Consider the following 19,612-nt stretch of genomic DNA (forward strand, 5'->3'; position numbering starts at 1 on the left):
GTGTTAAAAGATCCAAAATGGATCAAGATGATGAACGAAGAAATGGAGGCTTTGCAAAGAAATGCCACTTGGGAATTGGTTCCCTTACCTAAAAGAAAGAAGACAAATAGATGTAGATGGGTATTTACAATGAAACTCAAAACTTATGGTAGCATTAACAAATATAAAGCAAGGTTAGTTGCAAAGGGGTATATGTAGAGGTAGAGGGTGGATTATCAAGAGACTTTTGTACTAGTAGTTAAGATCAATACAATTTGCATTCTTGTTTTTTTAGTAGTAAATCAGGATTGGCCTCTACAATAATGTGATGTTAAAATGCTTTCCTAAATGGAGACATAGAGGCAGAGGTCTACATGGAGTTACCACCAAGAATTAAATACAATTCTTTGTGTAGAAGGAAAGTTTGTAAATTAAAGAAATCATTATATGGGCTGAAACAGTCACCTAGAGCTTGGTTTGGGACGTTTTCTTCTATAATTAAAGTATTTGGTTATAAACAAAGTAACTCAAACCATATTTTGTTTATAAAACACAAAAAATGAAAGATAATGGCCTTAATTTTGTATGTCGATGATATGGTATTGACGGGGAGATGACCCATACGAAATAAAAGCATTACGGGGAATATTTGGCTGCTAAATTTGAAATGAAGGATTTGGGATAACTTAAATATTTCTTAAGAATTTAGGTTGTAAGCTTGAAGCAGGGAATTTTCCTTTCGCAATAGAAATATGTGCTAGATCTCTTAACCAAAATTGGAATGCTTGCTTGCAAACCAGTAGAGACACCAATAGAGATGAATCATAAGCTTGTTACTTTTCTAAATTAAGTTCCAGCAGACAAGGGTCATTATCAGTGATTGGTTGGGAGATTAATTTATTTGTCGCACATAAGACCGGATATCGCTTATGTTGTGAGTGTTGTAAGTCAATTTATGCATGCACCAAGTAAAGAACAAATGAATGCAGTATATTGAATCTTAAGATACTTGAAGAGTACTCTGGGCAAAGGTTTGTTGTTACTATAAAATGGTGTTTCTAACATTGAAGGTTTTACGGATTCTGATTGGGTAGGTGATCAAACAACCAGAAGAACCACATTTGATTATTTTACTTTGGTGGAAGGTAATCTTGTCACTTGGAAAAGCAAGAAGTAAAAGGTTGTGGCAAAATCAAGTGTAGAAGCTAAATTTCGAGTTATGGCTCATGGTGTATGCAAATTGTTGTGGGTTAGGAGTGTTTTCAAAGATTTAGGAATTGAATATGCAAATCCTATGAATCATTTTTTCGATAGTAAGGCAGCCATTGAAATTGTACAAAATCCTATACGACATGATCGTACCAAACATGTTAAAGTTGATTGACATTTCATCAAGGAAAACCTCGACAAAAAAATTATACAATTTTCATTTGTCAAGTTTGAAGGTCAGTTGGTTGATATTCTCACGAAAGTAGTTTCAGGGAAAGTGTTTCATGGTATAATCGACGAGTTGTGCATGATTGATATCTATGCTCCAATTTGTGGGGTAGTGTCAGCATGAGTTATAATTATTAATTTTGAAAAATTTTTGAGGAGAATATTTTTTTATTTTCTTTTTACTTTACTTGTACTCTAAGAAGTCTAGGGTTAGAGTACTTCTTTTTTGCTATTTACTTTTCTTACACACCAAGTAAGTTTAGGTTTAGTTGGCTATTATAAATAGCCCTTTATGTAGTTCATTATTTTTTCATCAAGAAATTTTGCTTTTTGCTTAGATCTTGAATATTTTCTACAATTTTGCTACCTTTACTTTCTATCCTTAATAAAATATAATTAAACTAGGCACTTGTATTCCTTTTACTTATGTGAAAGTTGTTTGAATTTGTGGAAAGAATTTCATATTATACCATAGAAAGTGCATGAAGCTAGAATATTATGGTTTTGAGTTAAAAGAGTTGAAAACAACATTAATTAAAATAAATGAACCTTGTGAATTTGTGGGATATATTAGAGTAAATAAAATGGTATAATTTGTAAATAGATCAAAGGCTAGTGATAACGAATTATTTATATTCACTTTGGAACAATAGATGTGGTCCACCTTGACACCTTTTAGAAGTGATGTCCCAATCATTAGCATATGAATTAGTTATGGTACTCTATATTACCACTTTGGACTATAAGGTTGCAACCACTAAAGAACCCATAGCTTTTATGGTTGAGAAAGTATAAAACTAGGTACATCACATCTCAGATGATTGTGCCCGACTCTTTTACAAAATGAAAAAGAAAGTGGTTTGCATTTTGTATAAATTAAATATCTTTTAAATTCTATTATATAGGATTATTGTAACAACCTAAGTCTAATCACTACACAGCACCTTTTTGGGCCTAAACCATGTGACCCTCAAAACTTAAGCTCAAGTTGATAGTAGTGGTAGGCTTGGATTATTATATAGGTCTCACTAGAGCAATGTGAAAGCCCACATCGGACTAGTGCAGATTCTGATACTATTTGTAACAACTCAAGTCCAATCACTAGCCCAGTAACTTTTTGAGCCTAAATCACGTGACCTTCAAAAGCTTAAACTTAAGTTGCTAGTAGTGGTGGGCTTGGATTATTATATAGGTCTTAACAATCATATTCACATCAGATGTGGGATGTTAGGTATCATAATTATTATAAAAGAAGAAATGATAATAGGCAGTGTGGTCATACTAACACTTTATTCCCAAGAAGTTGAGAAAGCTAATGCAAAATATCCGTTCAAAGATGAAATCAAATTATCTTCTCTTCTCTTACAATATCCTATTTTGTTCGCAAAAAAAGAAACCTTTATTTGTAAAAATACAAGATTCAATCACTTCAATTGTTATTGTTGAGATACATGCATAAAAGGAAATTACATTACAATCAAACAAGTTCCAGCAAATATAACATTACTGTTACATTCAACATAAGAGACTAATTAATCAATTAACAAACAAATACATAGTTGGATTAAATTCTCACACCATACGAGTCGAACCTTGGATCAAAGGGCTCCAAGACCTTCTTCTTCTTATGTAAACTGATCATAAAAACCATGAAATTTCAGTTTCTTTGAAGACCTTAATCAATGCTTCTTAATCCATCAGAAAATAAAGAAGCGAAATTCTCCATTTCATGCTTGTTTAAGGCCAAACCAACCTCAACTCCACCACTCCCATCTCTACTCTCAGTCATAGCAATAGCTTCATCTCTATGTACGGACACAAACTCCACCTTCTTCAGCTTCCCTAACCCAAAATCTAAGCCGTAAATAAGTAATTGGGGTGATCCACCAACATTAATAAACTGCAATCCCGGTTTCTTAGAAGTAAAAATATGTGACACCTTTTCTTCTGCACCTTCAAGAACCCCATTCTTTAATCCTTCAATCAAATCGCAACACAAATCTACAGCAAACGGAAACCCATCTTCATTCATGAAATGTGTTGCATTTGTAGAGCGTCCAAAACTCATAAGGCAGTTACCGAAATAAGTAATTGGTAAAGGAGGGTCTAGACGAGTCCTGCAATCAGCTACAAATACAATGGAAACAGGTCTATCGCCTTCTCCTTTTGCTTTAACCAGACAGGTTGCTGTATAAGCAAGCGTAAGCACAAAAGTTGAGAGATGAAGTGGTTTTGAGTTATCCAGCTTAGACAAAATTTTTTCTCTCAGTTTCTTGATGTCTTTACGACTAAACTCAAATGTGGCTCGAACCAAATCATCAGGAGTAGATCTAACCTCCTGCCAAAGTTTCAAGTTTCTTTTATTGGGATCTGAATCTAAGCTGGTGAAAGCTGACCATTGCTTCAAGTACAGCAGGTCAAGTCGAGCTGGATCTTCGATAACGCTCCTTTCAAAAAATGGGGTTAGCTCAGGTGGCAAAGGAGGGTTTGCTTTATTACCTTGTTTGCATAGATAAGCCCAAGACTTCAGAAACATGACTCCTATTCTACCATCAACCGCTGCATGGTGAGTTGTAACGCCAATGCTGAATCCTTGATTAGGAAATAGTGTTATTTGCGCAGATAATATTGCTGCTATGTGATCGGATATCATCAATTGAGGAACCAAAGGTTGTAATTCATTCGCTTTACGGATCTCATTGCCAGAGAGGCTGTTAAAGTTTTGAGCCTCGGACTCGGCAACCGTGAGTGAAATTCCATCATTCGGAGCGTATGAAAGAATGGGCTTGGGAGAATCTGATGGCCACTTGAGGTTGCCAGCAAGCGGGAGGTAATGGGCAAGTGCAAGAGAAAGAGATTTCTTAAGTCTGGGGAGGATTTCTGAGTAGAAACAGGAAGGGGTTGAGGTTGACTCTGTGAGTTGGAAGAAGAAGACAGTTTCAATAGGATGAAACTTGAACAAGAATATGTCAAAGAAAGTGAGCGGGAGAGAGAATTCATTGGCTGAACTTGGTGAGTCAGAGGACGGGGAGACTCGAGTGATCTCATGTACTTTCAGCATTTTAGATGATGCCATGGCAAATAGAGAGGCAAGAGAGGGTAAGGGGAAGCAGTCTTGGCTTCTGAATTCTGAGAGGTTTTGGGAGTTGTGAATGCCTGCTTTGGCGCAATCAACCCTAAAACTGAGTATATATACAAGTCAGGAACTAAGGGGTGTACGTTTTGATTAATGTGCAATGCCACCCACATGGATGGGATATGATTCTTGGAGGATCACAAAACCAATGGAAAATGTTATAAATAAATCAATAAATAAATAAAGAGATCAGTAACCGCATTTACAAGCATTGTTTGATGATTCAAAAAGGAGAAGAGGGCCGATGGAGTATTCTCGTGCAGCCAACAACACCTTTAATCTTGGTCGCAAATTTTCAATGTGGATACTCATATCAATATCATATCAAACTTTAATTTGCGCCTCTTTTAAAATTAAGAACTGGTCTTGCATTATCATCAACGTCGCAGATTTTCTGCTTATCTGCAATATTTTGTCAACCAAACATTGCAGCAAAACCTTCAATTCAATAGATTTTGCCCACGTGTGCCTCTGATGTAGGAAAGTTTTCTCCCCCAATCTTGTTAAGTGTTTAACTTAGTAATTAAGTTGAATTTTTTTTTGAATTAGAGAAGGGGATTCGAACCATATTTTTTTAGCTAGGAGATCATGCATCAACCAATGAACTAAATACTCAAGTGCAATCAAGTTGGAAATTTTTGTATTAAAAACTTCAATAATTGATGTCTCAAAGACCATTATATTATTATTATTATTATTAATCAAAATAAATGCAAAGCAAACTTCTTTTTCTTCAAGCTTTACTTGCAATAGGTTACCTTACAATTTAGTCATGGCTTGCAGCAGCCGGGGATGGATTGGACTATAATCTTCAAGTAAATCCCTCCAGCATGTGTATAGAAACAGGTTAGCTAGCACATGAGTTGCCTCAAAAAATTGAAAATGCCCTGAACTTTAGGGACACCGAGAATGGCTGAGCAATTTTTTTATAATGAATTTGCTATTCAAAAGTTTAAATTTTTTTTTGATAAACGTATTTATCATTATTTCAAAGAGTTAGATTTGAATTTTATTATTTTTTCTTATTAGAAGAACTTTAAAACACTTTTTAAAATTATAAAATTAAAAATTTCTTTTTCATTTATAAAGTTAATATAGCAATATCACTTAACATTTTTTAAACAAATTATATCCAACTAATTTATTGTCCCCATTAGTAATTTTCTGACATGAAATGTCTTGCTTTTCGACAACATTGAGAACTCATAATAAAGTTACCAAAATAAGTTATTGGTGAAGGAGGGTCTAGTCGAATCCTGCAATCAGCTGCCAACACCCTTTTATATATATATATAAAGAACTCAGTTAATGATTATTTTCAAAATAAAATAAAAAAATAGATCAGGTGTTGTTTATATGTAATTTGAAGAACAGAATCTAGAGAATTTTATGTGCCTTGGTGCATATAGATTTGAACCTATACTATCCTTGAGGTAATTATGCTTCCATTAAGGTTTTTGCTGGTATTGACGGATTGTAGAAAATGATTGGGGAGATATCAGATTTAACTAAATTTATAAAGAGGCTAATCACTTTGTTAATGCATTTATAAAAATGGGAGTTGATCATCTCAACATGTTCAATGTGCGTTGGTGACTAAATTTATGCTACATTGATTCAAAGGCTAGTCATATGTTGAGGCCAACTACCTTGACGGCTTTCTTGTAAAAGTGGGGATTGATAGACCCAATATGTTTAGTAATTGATGGTGAAAATTATCTTGGAGTGTTCTGGTTCTTCTAGGAAGGGTGTTTCAACTTTTACTTTGTCATGTGTAATGTAATGAGCGTCATTGTATTTATCACTTTTCTGATTATCTAGGCTTTGTTTTTGGTGAAATATGTTTTGTCTTTCCAATCCAACATCTTGGACGGTGAAGTTTTATAAGCTACTTTCTTTTAACAAAATGGACTTGTTTGAGAAAAAAAATTTTACTCCCACTATGTTTGTTGGGATTAATGGAAATATATCTCTAGGATTCAATAAAAGCACCTAGAAAACTACATATAGCAAAATTGAAATTTTATCTTAGAAATTTTAGAGAAAATGGAGTTTATTTGAGAGAAAAACGATATGTTTTCTTGAATTTATTTAATTTAGACTTTCAATACCTATTTATAAATTCTGTAATATTTGATGCACTGATAGTCAGCTCACCCAAATATGACACCTCATTAATGAGATAAAATAAAAAATCTTTAGAGACTAAAAATTAAATATTGAAAAGTTTATAATGATTAATTAAATAAAAACAAATATTTTCATTTTCTCTCCTTTGACTGTTCTTTTTTCTTGTTCTCATCTTTTATCTCTCTCCAAGTCCATCATCTTCTCCTCTTTTGCCATTATCTCTCTCCAACTCCATCATTTGCTTCTCCTCTTCTTCCATTAAAATTAAGTTTTACAAAATTCTACAACATCAAGAGCAATTTTTAAATTTCTTTCTTATTTTTTTAAGGATTAATATTTGATGCACTGATAGTGTATAGGTTCTATACACTATCAGGCCACCAAATTTTGACACCTCATTAATGAGGTAAAAAGAAAAACTTCAAAAGGCTTAACAATAAATATTAAAATGATTTTATTAATTGATTAAAAATAAAAATATTTTTATTTTTTCCCAAATCAGAGTCATGTTCTTTTCCTTCTTTCAGTTTCTTTTTCTTTTTCCTCTTTCAGTTTCTTTGTTAAGCTCTCCCTTATTTTTACCAAAAAATGATTCCAAAGACGGAAAGGCATGGACTAACTTAGCGGTGAGCAAATAGGTGGATTGGGTGGTTTGGTGCACCATACCTAAGGACCAAAATGGACTAATCATTTTTAAAAAACCGATCAAAACCAACTAAATATAAAAGAAGACCAAACTGACAACATATAGAATTGGTTTGGTTGGTCTGATTTTGGACTAGTAGACTAAAATTTTATCAATTTTTTTTACATATTATAATATTAAAACTTATAAACTTCATCTATAATTATATATATATATATAATTAATGATATAACTTATATGTTATAATATTTTATACCAAAGTTTGTATAAATAATAATTAATTATAAACAATATGTTATAAAATCTAAGGTGATAGCTAATAAACTTATTAAGTGTAATCATATAAATAAAGTTTATTATAAGTTATAGTAATGCTTATGTATAAATTAAATATATGTATATATATATATAATATTACTTTATTATATATATAAAATTAATGATACAAATTATATGTTAAAATGTTTTATATAATCATATAAATAAAGTCTATTATAAGTTATAGCAATGCTTAGGTATAAATTAAATATATGTATATAAAATATATGACTTTATTATATATATATATATATATATATATATATATATATATATATATAGATGAAATTAATGACATAACTTATATGTTGTAATGTTTTATATCAAAGTTTGTATAAATAATAACTAATTATAAACAATATGTTATAAAATCAAAGGTGATAACTAATAAAGTTATTAAGTATAATTATATAAATAAAGTTTATTATAAATTATAGTAATGCTTATGTATAAATTAAATATATGTATATATAATATATTTATACAATTATATATATATATATTCATAACATTTTATATTATGAAACATTACTAGGGTGTAATAATTATAACATATTAATATATAGGATATTCAATATCATATATTATAATATTAACATATAACTTATATCCTTTAAAATATGTAACTTGTAATTTCATATTAATACATATTTATAAATAAACAAATATATATAACTAATATTAAATTACTATGATTATGATTTGTATACGTACGTATAATACCCTAATATATTTTAAACATATTATTAATTAAGTTTACTATCAATTCTTCTTAATATATACAAAAAATTACATATATTAATATATATATATAAATATATAAAAAATTAATTTGGTTTTTTGGGTAGATTGGTCCAAAAATTTTAAAACCAATAACTGACCAAAAAACCAATTGGACCAAACATAGTGGACCAATTGATCAACGGACCAATTAGACCAAGCCGTTTACCCAAATTGCATTTGGTTTGGGTGGGTAATTGGTTTGGATTAGTTTTGCTCACCCCTAGACTAACTAGCAAGTGCTTATACGTTCAGTTTAATATCTTGTTACTTATTTGGTCACTGCCCTTGAGATCGAGTTACTTGAACTCGACGGTAAGACTAGAAGGTGAAATTTGATTTAGTTTTTTCTTTTTTGTTAATTGCTTGGTTTGGTATTTATTTTTTGTTTTTTTTTCCTTTGGTAGATGTAAAGAGGATGGAAGATTTGGTAGACTGTGCATTTCAAGCCACTTTAGGCAAAAAATTGGTATGCTGAATTTTAGGGTTCATTTTATTTGTTAATGCTGGTGGTTTGAATTCGATTTGTTGAATTTTATGTTCTCATGGTTATGTCACTATCAAGGCAATTGAGGATTTAGAAAGATGAAGAAATTAATTTGGTATTTATGTGCTTGTAGTTGCAATTACTAATCTAGTAGTTGGGTTTGATGGGAAAAGGTTGCCAAATCTAAAAAGAAAGTTACTCAAATTAAATGGTTGTGCAAAATCTGACCTTTGATCAAGTAGAGGAAGTTTACATGAAATTGGCTGAAAGTGTTCATAATATTTGTTGGAAAAATTCCATTTTAAGCACACCAATCATCCTTGAGCTATTGCCCAAAGTTCAATTTCATAGTTGAACAAATCATTTGTCTTGTCAAAACTTTGGTACTTTCACGTTTGTCTAATACAGGCAAGTAACTAATAGTGTTAGCTCTTGCTAATGCGTCTAATGGGTAGCAGCAAAATTAGGTTGAGTGAATTAAAATTAGAGGAAATGGAAACTGAAGTTAAGTGTAAAGGTAGAGGAAGACATGAAGATCAAGAGTTCAAAGAGAAGTTTTAGTGGCTTAGTTGTCATGACCTGAAACTCCCATCGGGCCCGTGACAATCGCCGCGACGTGTTGATAGGCACTCATTACCCCGAATGCCGATCGAAACCCCGTAAGGTTTAACATCAACTTTCGCATCTCCCTAGTGAGCGACAGTTATTAAATCTTGCATTTCAAGAAATCATAAGTCGTTTCCAAATCAAAATAATAAAATATTATTTTCTGGCTCACAAGGGCATTTTCGTCATTTTTCCTCAAAAACACCGAAACTCGCCAAAAACATGGTGTAAAAGATAAATATGTTCATACATACTTTAAATCAGATAATTAAAGTATAAAATTACTTTTACAGTGACACGTGGGCCCCCAACTAACCAAGAAGGTGTAGGGCTACGAACCCTTACTTTCTAGGATGCAACCCCGAGATTAATTCTTGTCTTAATCAACTATCAACAAACTATCCTGAGCTTGAAAATGGATAGGAAGAGGGGTGAGATTATGATTACATAATCCCAGTGAGTAAACAAACACCATCTAAACTATCTAAAGGCGAGTAAAGGGAGACAATTAAAAATAATTCATTTCAACAAATTTTTCACAACACGAATATACATTTCAACCAAATAATCAATATGGCTCGTGAATTTCTCAAAACTTGGCTCATGCCAAATCCTGTACTCAGGGACACTTGGACCAGGGATATCCAACCGAGTCCGCCAAGGCTGTGAAAAATTTTATATAATCATAAAACTTGTTTTTATTTTGAAAAAAAAAGCACCCGTTCCTTGGCGTTGACTGAGTCTCACTTCACATGGTGGTTAATGTGAAGTGCACTCAAAAAGCCCACCTCAGGAGATACCCTACGCGCCTCTACGACCGAGGTGAGAATATAAAAGAGTTTACCGTGCCCCTCTAATAAGCTGGTCCACGGAACCTCGCCACTGCAGTAGCTAATCTTTATTTTATCTACCACTTGATTTATAAAATCCTTATCTGCATGACATGACAATTTATCGCAATCTAGCCTCTCAAGGCTGAATACATAGTATATATAATTTTGATACAAATACCGACTTTGCCATTCATGCTCACATATTGTTATAAGCCATATAATTTAAAACACAATTTATAACACAAACAGGCAGTCTCCAATTACTCTATTTTTAAAACCAGTATTCAATTTTCTAGAAAATTTATAAAATCATTTTATAAAATCACAATTTCTCCTAAAAGATAGCAATTTACCTTTTAAACCCATTTTCCATAAAATCACACAATTGTATAAAACTACTCTAGATAATTTAGACGATAATAAGTTCACTCACAGTATTAAGAGTAGAAATACTCCTCTTTTTAATCCGCGGGTACAGTCCTTTACCTGTATCCAATGGCTCACCTCCTAGCCATAATCCATGACACATATTCCAATTAAATTGTGTCTAACAGTCATAAGCTATTTCAGGCTCGATATATATGCATGATATGAAATGAAAAATGCACGGGTAGCCATCTAGACTCGGTATTGGCGTAAGTCGATTTTTCATCCGATAAATTGGCTAATGCGTCCAATGTCACTCCAACTTGCTCCATTTCTTTTCCAATCCCTCAATTCACCAAGCACAACTAATTAACACACAATTAGGTAAAATTTATCTTCACTTTTCTTCTTGGAACTTTCGGCCAACAATGGTACACTAACTCCGTGATTTTTCCTACTTAATTTTCTCTCCATAATTCATTAATTCCTACACAAAAAACTATTATTTCTTAATCAAATCACCTAGAATAACATCTCATTCTTCCTCATTATTCACTTAGAGAATTCGGCTATTGATGGGTTCCAAACCATTGGTGGTTTTCTTCACTTGTTTTCATGCTACACATCATTAATCACCTAAAAACACTAACATACTTGAAAGTCAAACCAATCCAAGATCATTCTCTTTCCATACCCATTTTGATCAGCCATGAATTCATCATGAAAACATGTAATTTAACCATGGAAATTAAGGAAAAATTCATGGGTAAGGTAAATCACTAGCAAAATCCAAGAAATTTTATCTTTGCTTGCTTGATTCCTTGAAATCCCACACTTTTTCTTCAATTTTCCCCACTTAGGTTTTTGTTCTTTCTTTTCTCTCTTTGTTCTTCCTTTTTCTTTGTTTGGCTGGCCATGTGAAAGAAAATTGGCTGATTTTTATATTTATTTTAGAGTTAAAAAATTAATGAATATAAACTTGACACATGTCACCTTATTATTGGTTCATGTGTCATTTCTTAACTATTAAGCTTTCTCTCTCTACCACACATTATTCAAGTGTCAAAAATGATGATAGGTGAAGACCTTGTGCTGGGAAAATGATATGGGGGTGCAAAATTACCGTTTTGCCCTCGGGGTAGCAAAATTACATTTTTGCCCCTATACCCTAAATTATACCGAAATTAAAATTTTTCACTTCTAAACTTCAAATCATACTCCAATACTCAAATCATACTCCAATAAGTCAAATGGGGTCAAAAAAATCTTTTCTAAAAATTCTCATTTTGTCCCCAAATAGCAAATGACCATTTTGCCCTTGGATAGTGAAAATTCTGGTTTGACTCCAAATTGATCCTCGAACTTCGAATTACCATTTTGAGTCATCTCTGAACTGTGAAACTCTTAATTTCACCTTAAAATTCCTATTTGAACTAGTTCGAGGCTTAATCGACTTAATGGTACCATTAGGGGCAATATCATTTTTTAACGATTCCTCGAAATTCCTAAATATTCAAACATTCTATTGAGCATGTAAATGACGTCGTAATTATTTTATAGAACAGGGTTTGACATTAGTACTATGCAACATTAATGTAAGAAGGCCATCTTAATCCTTTATAGTATAGTTTACGTGACTATGTTGACATTTCAACTTTTTTTAATGCTTTCACTTTGAGTTTCAATTCAAAGACATGAAAGCAATAAATAAAAATCCTTTGTAGTCGTAAGGGATTTGCTTTTCTTCGCCAAATTGCTGACCTATTAGATTGTTCACGATGAAGAATATGGGGTTGCTATGGTATAGCGTCTTACCTACTTCTGTATTCTTTATATTGTCGTTTTTTGAATCAACTGTCTTTACTTTTTGGTACCTTCTTTTCAATAGTAAGAAATGTTCAGTGTGAAAATTATTGCAGATGTTTGTTACATGGTTGTGTATCTTGGTTGTTGAATTTAGATATTTCCTAAAGAATTCATTAAGATTGAGACTTATGGTACTAGCTTGGTAAGATATTGCTGAAGGACTAAAGTCCTTACTAGGATTGTAAAGCTAGTTGTAAGTGACCAAAATGTCTTAGTAGGTATAAAAGCTTTTGAAGCCAGTAGCTTTGAAGGTAACCACTATGAAGTTTACAATCACAAGGTCAAGTTTATGAATTTTTTATCCTACTTCATCTTTGATTGAGTTGTGATTTCAATTTCAGAAACATTAATAAGGGACCAGTTGTAAATGCACAGTGGATCTATAACATGCCATTCCATTATGATGTTGAGGCCAAGTTGAGGTAGCTCTTAGTTGAGTTAGGAAATAATGATAAAATACTTTCGATTTAGGTCTACACCACTATTTTATTATTAAACTATCGTTTGATGATATGAAAAACCTCTATTTGAAACCTCCATTGTATTTCTATTTAATGCATTTTAGCAGGATTACATACACCTTCATAAGTATCTTTGGAGAACAATTGAACATGCTGAATATGAACCCAAAGTATGTTACTACCACTAATATATAAGTTTGACCTGAGTGCACTGTCCATATTTTGTCTACAAAAGAATTAAGGACTAAGTTCCTTTCTTAATGGATAAATCATTTAGGATCTGAAAGTGTCAAAGCAAAAATTAGAATTCCTTCCCTGATGGACTTTTTAGATTTGGTGAAAGAAAGAAATAAGGGCAATCTTTGTGTATTATACTTTGCACTGGTGGGTATAATTCATACTAATTGTAGTTTCAATATATAGTTAAAAGGTAAATTGCTTTAGGTATTTTAACATTTTTTAAAAAATGTTAGTTTAGAATCATAAAAGGTAGGCTTTGTTTTTTATTTATATTTTTTGATGCCGGTGACTTGAAAAGCATATTGACTTCTGTTGATCTTGATATATTTACAATTTTTTTTATCTCAAGGTTTATGCATACAAAGATGGGAGGTTATTATTGATTCTACTACTAGTGTGCTTGGAAGGTGTGATCCTTGCCAGTTCAACCTGATACACTTCTTAATGTTTTTAAAGACTCGATGATTCTACTTCAAAAATTTGATTTCTAGAACACTTACCTCGTTCATGTATGAAGACAGTTGGTGGATAATACATATTTGTTAGAGTTTTAGTTTGTACTACTACCCATGTTTTCTTTGTAAGTGTTTGCATCTGATGACTAATTCAAGATTATCTTTTTAAAGGAAAAAGTAACTTTAACATTGAAGTTAGACTTCTGTCCATTGTTGTTCTGTTGTCCTTTTTGCTAAAAAGCTAGTAAACAAACTTGGAGATCCAACCCCTACTCTAGTCCTAATGGACTTTACTAAGAAATCCAAAGACATCAAAATATAAATCTCACTAACTTCGAATACTTTTTTACTATTCTACCATATTCAAGTCTTCTGCCTTATTGTTTTGTTAATTGTATTAGGATTAGAAAAATTTTAATAACACATTAGAGCTCTTTCCTATTCACATTTGAGCTCACTTCTTTATCTTGACCTTAAATTGATAGAGAATATGTCAAGCCCTACTCTATTATATACTTGTCATGTCATTCATGTACTTGATAGCATATCTACATACTAGGATGCCTCAGAGAATTGTTAAAAATCGGTATCGTACCTAGTGGTACAATTAAGTCGATTAAAACCTCGAACTAGTTTGAATAGAGATTTTAGGATATATTTGAGAGTTATTGAACCTTAGAATGTCTTAATATGGTGATTCAGAGTTCGAGGATTAATTTGAAGTCAAATTAGGAATTTTCATAACGTAGAGGCAAAATGGTCATTTTGCCACCCGAGGGTAAAATTGGAATGTTGGACGAATTGTTTTTACCAAGTTTGACTAATTGGAGATGATTTGAATTTGAGAAATGAAAAATTTAATTTCGACATTTTTTCGAACATAAGGGCAAAATAGTCATTTTACGTGTCCACGAGGACGTAATTGGAATTTTTAGAATTTTACACCACCATAACACTTGTCAAGCCCATGAATTTCACCTATTATTATTTTATACTTTAGATAATTAAGAGATTACATGTGGTGGTGAGAAAATGCTTAATTGTTAAGTTTTAACCATGGACCAATCACATGGTGACACATGTCAAGCTTTAATATTTTTATAATTTCCTTTATAAACTCAACATAAACTCTCCCATTTCACTCTTCATGGCCGGCCAAAGCAAAGAACAAAGAGAAAAGAATAGAAACAAACCCTAGAGAGGAAAATTCAAGAGAAATTTGTTGAATTTCAAAGAACAAAGCAATCAAAGGTAAGATTTTTCAATTTTAGCTTAAAATCTACCTTTGCCATGCTTTCTTTTTCATTTTCTATGGTTGAAACACAAGTTTCCATGAGCGAATACTTGCTGGCCGAACATAGGGAGAGAGGTTTTGATGATGGTTTTTGCTAGATTTCATGACATCTTAGTGTTTTTAGTTGTTTGATGATGTTTGGCATGAAAAACAAGCAAGAAAATCACATGCCCTTCAACAACCCTCTTTGGCCGAATGTTATAGGTGACATGTTGATGATGGATTTTGTTGTATTTCATGTTATTTAGCTCGTAATTGATGATTTATGGTATCGGATATCGAAAATGGTTATCGAAAAGTATAGTTCCTTTAGTAAACGACTTGAACAATAATGAGAAAATCATAGTGAATGGACTTGGATTTGATTCTTAATGATATAGGTGGATTTATTGGACTGTGTTAACACTGATTAGCACGTTAGTTCAGAATCAGAATGAATTTCGGTTACGATGAATTAAGTCACAATCAAGCTCATTGAGGTACTTTGGTGTATTTGGAATAGTGGAAGTGTAATGAATATATTTGAAGTTGAATAAGATGTTTTGGTTAATTCAACAATGTATAGTTCGAGTTAGTTCGAATACAAATTCAGTCCGATCATAATTGAACCCATGTATAACACCGTCTTTAAGTGATTATTCGAACAATTCTCATTCAATTTCATACATTCATATAGAGCCTGAAATAGTTTAATAACAGTTTGACACAAATATATTGAATTACATGTCGTGTATTATGTATAGGTGGTGAGCCCTCTGATAAGGTAAAGATCTCGTACCCGAAGACCAAGAATAGGAATATTTTAAACTCCCGTTATGGTGAGTAATCAAATGTTCACCTTAACTATCTAAAGTAGTTTATACTCTTTTTTATGATTTTAAAGAATAATGAACTTAAACCGTAGATTTTAATGTTTTATAAGTTAAGTGTTGGTTAAATGAATGAGATTTATAAACTGTTTTGCAATTCAATGACGATTTTGGAAATTGAGTAGGTGGAGACTATATACTTGTGTTATCTATATATATATATATGGTTTGAATTGATGGCTTATGACAATGTGATCGCATAAATGGCTAAATTTGTGGTTTGTGGATTATATAAACTGTTTTGTTTTACCTTGACAGGTTGGGTAATATTATATTAGCCATGTCATGCTGTCGAAATTTTTATTGATTTGGTGGGTTATTTGATTAGCTTACTGCAGTGGGCGGGTTTCCGTGGATCAGCCTATTAAAGGGGCACGGTAAACCCTGTTATATTTTACCTTAGTAAGAGAGGCGCGGAGGGTATCTCCTAAGGTAAGTTGAGAGTTCACTTCACGTCGAATCACCATGTGAGGATAAAATTCAGCTAATGCCAAGGAATGACTATATTTTAAAAGTAAAAACATGTTTTGTCAAACCCTGCTTTGTAAAATAATTATGATGTTATTCACATGCTCGATAGAATGTTTGTATATTGAGAAAACCCGAAAAATCGACAAAAGACGGTATTGCCCCTAGAGGTGTTGTGAAGTTGATTTATACCTCAAGCTAGTTCAAATGAAAAATTTAAAAGGGATTTGAGAGTTCTGAAACCCCAAAATCTACTTGGAATGGTGATTCGAAGTTCGAGAATCAATTTAGAATCAATCAGGAAATTTGACCGGTTATGGGGTAAAATGGTTATTTTGCAATATGAGGACAAAATGAGAATATTTTTTTCTAAAAAATGATTTTCTTAGACCCATTTGGCATATTTGAGTATGATATGAGTATTGAAGTATAATTGGAAGATTTAGCAGTGAAAATATATGAATTTTCGATATTTTTAGAGTATAGGGGCAAAATGGTAATTTTACCATCCGAGGATGAAATTGAATTTTTTGAGAGAATTTAGATCAAATTTGATTAAATGGAGCATGATATGAGTATAAGGAGTGAAAATTATGCATTTTGGTAATTTTCAATTTTTGGGGTAAAAATGTAATTTTTCACTTTTACGGGGGTAAAAGTGTAATTTTTAAAAATTTGCTCCACCAAAACTTTGAAAAAGTCTAGAAATTTCATGTAAGACATGGATAAGTGAAGAGGATTGAGTGGTAGAAAAGGAAAGTCAAAAAGATGGCTAGAAAAAAATAAAATAATAAAATATTCAAAAGGTAAATAAAATAATAATATTTTATTAAGCCTATTAAAAGGCTTGAAAATTCCAGAATTCTTCATTTGGAGGGTCAGCCAAAACCAGCAGGAGAGAGAGAGAAATATGAACAAACCCTAGAGTGAGAAAATTCAAAGAAAAGGTATGATTTTTCAAGCTTAGCTTAAGATCTATCATTTCCATGCATTTCTCTTTATTTTCCATGGTTAAATTATGTGTTTTGATGATGGATTCAAATCTGATCATATGGGTTTAGAGAGATAAAGTTATTAGATTAATTTGATTTTGAACTATGTTAGTGTTTAGTGTTAGTTTAACATGTTTATGAGTAAAACAACAAGAAAAATATTCATTTTCTCCATGAATTTCTCTAGGCCGAATCTAGCCAATGGTGTGTGAGGATGATGGTGACTTTATTTTAAGAGAATTAGATGGAAAAATGATGAATTATGAGGTTGGAAATTAAATGGGAATTTTTGGTGCAAAAAAATTAAAATTTTTATCCACTAGGGGTAAAAGCGTAATTTATGGTCCGAACTGATAAATTGGACCACATTCACAGTCATTGAGGTATTGTGGATATAATTGGATAATTGAAATTGAAATGGATGGAATTGAAGATTTTAGAAATTTACACCGTGTATAGGTGAGTTAGGTCAGACACTGTGATTAAGCGATTGTCCAAACATTTCACACCCTATCTAGTGCATACGCATGGATAAGAGCCTGAAATAATATATATTGATTTGACACAAATTATTGAATTTTTTGTGTCATGTATTGTGGATAGGTGGTGAGCTATCTGATACAGGTAAAAGACTACACCTGAGGACCGAGAATAGGAGTATATCTACCCCTAGTACAGTGAGCAAACTTACTATCATCTTAATTATCTAGAGTAGATTTATTTAATTGTGTGATTTTATGGAAAAATGGTTTAATTGGAAAATTATTGTGTTTTATGGGAAAATGGGATTTTATAAAATAATTTTATAATATTTTTGAAAATTTAATAATGATTTCAAAAATAGAGTAATTGGAGACCTATACTATGATTGTGTTGTTTATTCATGATTTTACATTAAATAGTTAATGATAAATGTGGGTATGACTGGTTATTTTTATGATTTAAAGAATATGTGAACTGCTTTGATTTGCCTTAAATGTGTTAAGTGAGCCATGTCATACTATTGTGATTTTATTGGTTGGTGGATTATAAAGTGGGCACTGCAGTGACGGGGGTTCCGTGGGCCAGCCTAATTAGAGGGGCACGGTTCCCAATTATTGAGCTTACCTCGATTGGAGAGGCGCGTAGGATAATTCCCAAGGTAGGATTTGAGTACACTTCACGCTGGCCACCACGTGAAACTGGGACTCAGCCAACGCCAAGGAACGACTGTGTTGTCAGAGGTGAAATGTGTTTGTGTGTGTGACAATAAACAACCTTGACGGTCTCGGTAAGATGCCTCCACGGGGTATCCCTGAGAATGAATTTTTGACAAGGGCCAAGTTTTTGAAAAGTGCATAAGCCATGTTGAGTAATTGAATGAAATCCAATTATTTATATGAGTTGGGATGAATTATTTTAATTGTCTCCTATTACTCGGCTTTAGATTATTTTGATGATGTCTGTCTACTCACTGGGATTTTATAATCTCACCCATTCTTCCTATACATTTTTCAGGCTCAGAATAGGCAGTAGACTGTCAATTGCATCGAGAAGTAAATTTCGGAGTTGCATCCTAGAAAGCAAGGTTATAGACTTAAACCTTCTCAGTTATTTGGAGGCCCACGTGTCATTGTAATTTAAATTGTATACTCTAGTTTTTTATATTACAGTATGTATAAATTTATTTTGTTTTTATGTGCAGAAAACTAATTTTTGATGTTTCAAAAATATATATATATATTGTTTTACATTAAAATAGATTATTTTAATTAATATTTTTATTTTATTTTATTATTCAAAAAAAAAAAAGAGAGAGGAATAGAAAAATTGGTACAAAAGCCTTGCGAGGTCTCGAAAGGCATTCGGGGGAAGAATGTCTGTCTAGTCTTCGCGGCGATTGTCACGGGCTCGATGGGAGTTCCGGGTCGTGACATGTTTTATGGGTATATGTCGTTTTAACATCCTTGACGGACTCAGTTGGATGCCCGAGCCAAGGTGTCACCAAGTATGAGTTTTGGCACAAGCCAAGTTTTTAAGAAAATCATAAGCTTTGTTGATTATTTCGATGAAATGTAATTGTTTTATATGAATTGAAATGAGTTTTAAATGTTATGAATCATATTATGATGGGATGATTTAACTATCTCCATTTACTCGACTTTAGATGTTGTAGATGAACTTTGCTTACTCACTGGGTTTATAAAAACTCACCTCTTCTTTTTTTACCTATTTCAGGATCAGAATAGTCTGTAGACAGCCGATTTTGT

The 19,612-nt window shown here is 32.2% G+C and overlaps 1 pseudogene; it reads right to left on the minus strand.

The window, feature by feature from the left end:
• Positions 1 to 2,814: 2,814 nt before the first annotated feature.
• Positions 2,815 to 4,492, minus strand: LOC18601666 (phenolic glucoside malonyltransferase 1 pseudogene; annotated as a pseudogene).
• Positions 4,493 to 19,612: the final 15,120 nt, after the last annotated feature.

The sequence above is a fragment of the Theobroma cacao genome, chromosome 4, assembly GCF_053813885.1.
Source record: "Theobroma cacao isolate CCN51 chromosome 4, ASM5381388v1, whole genome shotgun sequence".
In the NCBI taxonomy this organism is placed as follows: domain Eukaryota; kingdom Viridiplantae; phylum Streptophyta; class Magnoliopsida; order Malvales; family Malvaceae; genus Theobroma; species Theobroma cacao.